Source organism: Magallana gigas, unplaced genomic scaffold (assembly GCF_963853765.1).
Source record: "Magallana gigas unplaced genomic scaffold, xbMagGiga1.1 SCAFFOLD_47, whole genome shotgun sequence".
In the NCBI taxonomy this organism is placed as follows: Eukaryota; Metazoa; Mollusca; class Bivalvia; order Ostreida; family Ostreidae; genus Magallana; species Magallana gigas.
The window spans coordinates 22634-29317 of record NW_027062579.1 but is presented as its reverse complement, the minus strand read 5'-3'; positions in this window follow the sequence as shown (position 1 = coordinate 29317).

The following is a 6684-nucleotide window of genomic DNA, read 5'->3' as shown; positions in this document are numbered from 1 at the left end:
ATTCATACATGGCATAAAAGGTTACAAAGGTTAATATATAGAATACACAATACATGACTCAATATAGAGTACCAGAGCTATCGTTGCAGACACAGAATCGCCAAATATGTCACTTGTTGTTAAACTCTCAATTTGGATATTATTATGCCCATATTATGCACCTGGTTTCATAACATCATTTAGGAATACTACGCATTGCTACAAGAGTTACAGAGTTCATTCTGTTAATTATCATTAACACCATTCAGTGCGCAGTACCTAGGTACACATAAATATCATAGTGACCATTATGTAATACTAGCAATTCAAGATCATAGCATGGCTATCTGTTTACATACGTCCCCCCCCCCCCCAAAAAAGAGAAATATCCCATCCCGAAGGGAGATTTCTCATGCCTGGCGCCCGGAAAAGGAAAGCGTCCTTGATCTACCCTTGATCAGACGAACTTCCAAGTGACATACCAGTCAGAACATCTATGTTAAGAGATAGTAACAAGTGACATGTTTCCACCTCCGGCTTGGAACATCATTCATCTACAAAAACAAATCTATAACCAGAATGTATACATGTACATAAAATCATATAGCTTGATTATATCGCATTATATCATGAACACAATAATGATTAAAGTATGACAATAATGACCAAGATGAAATAAACATAGTTGAATATAATCGTAATTCATCATCAAAGTAATACTAAGTATGGTTAAGCTTAATGTCACATATATATACAAAGTCAATGTACGAGGGTTGTTCGGAAATTATTGAGACAAATCGATTATTTTCTTTTCTAAGTGACGAATTTTGGTGAAAATTGGCATAGACACTGAAGAAACACTAACAAATAATAAAACAAAGTAATATTAAAAGAATATTTAATATTTTGTTTACGACAGTAGATAAACAAGTCGGTGGTCGGGGTACCCGGCGCAGCCATGAACTCGGAGATTAAACAACTTAAACATCTACTTTATAAGTGTCCGTAGAATTACAGTTAATGATAAAAGAAATCAAATTAAATATGTTCATTTTGCTATCCTTTTCGACTAACTGTTGATTAAGTTTCACTGATATTCGAATTGAAATACGGATATGGTACACATATATTTACCAAACAATAAAAATCTGACAACGACTTTACATTGAATTTTGACGTCAAGGCGGCGCAACGAAAACCATTGAACTGGTGGAGATCTCAGAAGACGACCTTTTAAAGCCACGCAATTGCGTAAAAAACTATACGATGACAAGACAAGGTATAGAACTTCAGTTCATCATATTTTTTTCACTGATTGTTTAACTAGAATTAGGCCAAAGAGATTAAGAGTTGATTAATTAACAACTTTTGACACACTAACTGTTGTCAACAGTTCTAAAATATGTTTAAAAAATGACTGCAGGAGACATTCACAGTAATAAGACTTTCGGGTAAAAATAACTCGATTTTTTCTCTAAAAAAACAAGAATGAGAGAAAATGTAAATGATGACATCTTTAAATTAAAACAAAAGATGAGAAATAAAGAATAATTCTTATTTCAGTTCGTTTGTAAGGTGTTTAAAACACAGGAGCAATAAGAAGCGTTAAAATGACGTCGCGAAAAGTTTGCGGTTGCGCCGGGTTACAGGACGAAGGCACGTTGGTCAGCTTACTAGGAATGATCTATTCATGCCATGAACAAGAAACTTTTCACATTGATAAACTCTATCCTGATTTACGTTTTGGTAAAATTTCAAGAGTTTATCTTGTTTACTAAAAGAATAAGAGAAAATGTCTCAATAATTTCCGAACAACCCTCGTATGCTGGTAGGTTCACAAAATATCTCTTCCTTCTTAGGGGTGAGGTTAGCGTCATAGGTTCGGAGTCCATCGGTTTCTTCCTGAAGTTCTCCAGAGTGAATCACCAAATACAAGATTTATATTAGCACAAGATAACGCACATTTCTACTTTTACATAATTCACATTTTTAATTTTCGCTAAATTTCACAATTCTTTCATAAGGAATACACAACTTCTTCGCGGCTGCAGCTTAATTATTCACCCATCATCGGCACCCGTGGATAGAGGGTCGGCGCGGATGGCGAGGCGACTTCTCGCAGACCGTCTCCTGCGCCCCTCTGTTGCGTAGACATCGCGGCCTTCTCTTTCAGGTATTTACGTGCCAGCTCTGGGTTCGGTCTATAGTCTATACTATTTGGTCCATGGAGATTCTTCATTTTTCTCCTTTTCAAGTAATTGTGCTAGTTTGGTCAAAATTGTCCCCGTGTTACTGGTCAATTTGCGAGTTTCAAGTCTGCCGCTCTGTCGGGGTTTCTCTTGGATCCTAGTGTCTGTCGGGATTGGTTTAAGTTTAATAATGTCACTAGAGGTCCATTCCTCTGGATTCACACAACAAAATACAGTGTCTTTGGAAGAACCTTTCTTATCTCCGTCACTACCCCTTTTTCGACAACCTGTCCAGCAACCACCACATCATATACCACCCCACTTTTTTTTTTTAAATAGTTTTGCGTTTCTAAATACAAAGTCCTATCGTTATTGTTACTGCCAAAGTTAAACACACATAAAACCAGGGGCTACCCACCCAAGACGAGGATTTCATGGGTTGCAAATTAGTTACTGGCAATTCCGCCATTAGTGCATTCATAGGGAAAGTTTTAATATTTTTTAGTTGTAAGACATTAAACCATGAAAACCTGAGCAACCTTGTCCCATACTCAAGATGTCGATTGTAATATTTGATTGCTTTTACCATAAATCGTAAATCACTTACAAAAATCACACGTACAAAAAAATTAGTTTCTTACTTCTTACTCGCTGTTTCATGTATTTCGAGTATACGTTAAATCTCTTTTACTCTGCATATACATACAAATAACAGAGGTGCTTAGTTTTAACGTCACAGGAGTCATCCTGTAATATCATTTTAAAAGCGTGTAATATATACAAAGCTAAGCTTATTCAAGATTATTTACATCTACACTACACAATTATATAACTTACTGTATTTATTATTTTGGCTTATTCCTTCATAATAGCAAAACAATCTACAGCAAACTTTTGTTTGCTATTTTCCCTACAGGGCTTAGGGATTAGTTAACGCGGTTTAGGGGTTGGTTTGAAGCCTGAACCTACTTAGGGGCTATTTCATCTATTTCCATATTTTTATCTAAGGGTACATTTGGGTTATCTTAGGGCATTTCATAGTCTTGACCACTATTTTCATCACATTGTTCTGACTCATGGGTCTCATCCGATTCTGAATCTACGGTCTGATCATTCTCGTGTTTATACCGCTGATCATCCATGATCCTCTTAGCTCTTATACGTCTTTAAAGTTCTGCGAGGGGAATATCCTCTTCGTCTGAAGATCCTTCTCTTTCTCATTGTTTGGACTGTATAGCCCTTTCTAATTGCTCTGGTTGCATGTCTTCATTTTCCGACGACGATTCATCTTGTAGTGACACCACATAGTTAGTTTTTCTTAGAGTTCTTCCACCATCTTCAGTAGTTTGTGAAAGGGGCCAGTGCGAAATGTCTGCCAGTCTTAATTGTCGTGCATGGCATTGGTGGTTAATCCAGTCAATTGATCTCTCACCACGAAACTAACTGGTCCTTTCTGCTCTTTGATTCGATAATATGGTAGCCACTTTTTATCTAACTTATTTTGTCTTCTGTTGTTCTTAAGGTAGACAGGGCCACCTACCTGAAAATATTTTCATCTTTGCTTTTCTTATCGGTCTGAGCTTTCTGTTTCTTCTTGGCTTCCTTCATATTACGATGTACTAGCAGGAAAGCTTTATGTTGTTCTTGATGGGCAATTTTGTGTTGATCTTCTCCCGCATATCTCCTTCGAGGTTTCATTAACGTATCAAGAGGTAATACGACATCTCTGTTGTACATAAGGTAATATGGGGAAAACTTTGACGAATCGTTAGGATGGAAACGAATGGCTGCCAACGTCTGATTAAGATGAATATCCCATGTTTGAGCGTTGTCTGTTGTTTTTCTTAGCCATCACGTCATGAAGAGTTCTATGAAATCGTTCTACTTTACCATTACCTTGAGGGCTGTAATAAGATGTTTTGATATGGTTAATATTCAATTCTTTTAAGGTTTCTTCCACTTTATTGTTCACATTTTCTGTTCCGTTGTCTGTTAGGATTTGAGGAGGACAACCATATCCTGGATATATTTCTTCTAAGATAAGAACTATTCTGTCAGCTGACCTATCAGGAACGGGAAAAGCTTCTGACCAACCAGAGTAAATGTCAATAAAAGAAACTATGTACTTGTTTCCCGACAAGGATGTTGGATATGGTCCTGATAGACCAAGTCCTACTTAAGCCATTGGAAAAGGTGGTATATCTGTCTCTTGAAGTGAAGGTTGATTTTTCTTATTGCTCCTCGTTTGGCATACTCCACATCCTTCTATATAAGAGTATAACATTTTGTACAAATTTGGTATGTTGGACTTTTGTCTGATTACGTCATATATTTTTTCCACTCCCATATGTCCAAGTCCGTCATGATACTGCTGCACTACTAAAAGTTCTAACTCATCTGGTACATACAGGCGAAGTCTTGGGCCTTCTGAGTCTCCATCTGAAAGACAGTACATTAAACCATCAATTTCCAGAAACTTCTTTTCTTCGGTTGCCGTTGCTGTCCCTTTATTTAACCGATTCTTCAGTTTCTTGATCTGCTCATCGTGTTGTTGACTTTCTTTGATGTTGATTTCTTCTGGTAGATCAATAAAGGGTTTGATCAATTCGTCGTGTTGCTTAACTTCACATCTGGCCAATCTCTTAGGCGAAAAGGCATTGGAGTTAATTACGTTCACTTCAAAGAAATTGTCCTTAACCTCTGGTTCATCATGCTCTGATTGTTCTTCCTCTTCACACTCCAGGTTGACTGTCGGTAATCTGGATAAGAGATCTGCACAGCAGTTAAATCTTCCTTCTATGTACTCTACCTTACAGTTATATCCTGCAATACTTAACGCCCATAGTTGAATTTTCTTATTTTGCATTGGAGATTCAAGATGTACTTGAGCGGCTTATGGTCTGTTCTTATAGTAAACTGAGCACCGTGTAAATACTGGTCTAACTTTTGAAGGGCGTAATGGATTGCAAATGCCTCCTTTTCTATGGTTGACCACTTTTCTTGAGTTTTACTCAGCTTGTGGGATAAGTAATATATTGGCTTATCTTCTCCCTCATCTGTCTTTTGGGTGAGGCAAGCTCCAATACAATTGTCGCTGGCATCGGTGTACAGGATGTACGGCTTATTAGTATCTGGATATGCTAGCAAAGGCACTACAGTTAAACTTTCCTTAATAAAGTCAAACGCTTTTTGGCAACATGGTGTCCATTTAAACCTTGCATACTTTCTGGTTAAGTCAATCAATGGGTCTGCAATCTTAGAGAAGTTCGGTATAAATCACCTGAACTACACATACCTATAAAGCCACGAACTTCTCGGACTGTAGTGGGGGCTGGTAACTTTCTTATAGCTTCGACTTTCTTTGGATCAGGTGTAACGCCAAGTTCATTAATGATGAAACCAAGATATTCAGTCTGTTCCTTGAATAAACTACATTTCTTTAGCTTCATTTTTAGTCCATGCTTTCTTAGACGATTGAAAACGTCTTGAATATGACGAAGATGATCTTCCGGTGTCTCTGAGAATATAAGAATGTCATCCAGGTATGCGATGGCAAACTCTTATTGACCTTCTCTACTAAGTCAAAAAAGTACTGACATTCCCATTTTTTACTGATAAACTTAGACATTTACTGACAATGTACTGACATTACTGATAAACTTAGAAAAGTACTGACGTTTTTACTGACGGTACTGAGAAACTTAGAAAAGTACTGATAAACTTAGACAGTACTGATAAACTTAGAGAAGTACTGACACTTTTTACTGACGGTACTGAAAAACTTGGAGAAGTACTGACAAGTACTGATAAGTACTGACACCATTGCTCTTACTCCTGCTAGAGCTTAAAAGATGTGAATTGATTAAATAATGTATTTTTAATTTTGATAGAGAATTAAATTATTATTAATAAATTTATTGATAACATTTTCCTTGAATGAAAATGTTAATGTTATGTGTAATTTTATAAGTGGAGGAAAAATTGAGCCAAGCACTGAAAAGTACAGACCCCATTATTCTTACTCTTACTGAATGAAATTTTACCTGATCTTTTTTATTTATGTCATTTTTCACCATTAATTGATTTAAAAGCTACCTAGATACAGTGTAAAGTTTTTATAGACTGATATTAATTTTGAAGCATTAACAGGGTCTGTTATATTTAATTTGTTTCATGTTAACAAAACATTATAAGAAAAATTGTCATAATTAAAAAAAAAATGTAATACTAGTACAACTGTATAGGGCTTTATTTGGTACACATAAAGTTGTGTTGTACAAATAGGAAGGGGTGGAATTTGAGTTGGATGTTTGCAAATGACTCGGATGCCACGGGTTTTTTTTTATTTTCAGAAGTAAAACATTTTAATGTTTTAATTCAATGCTAATCACATGTAAAAAAAAAAATCATTTGTATATAAAATTTGATGCGGGATACAACGTAAGGCTTATACAAGGTTTATAGTGACATGGTAAAGAAATTGTGTTAACTTTAATATACCAACATTTGTACAGTT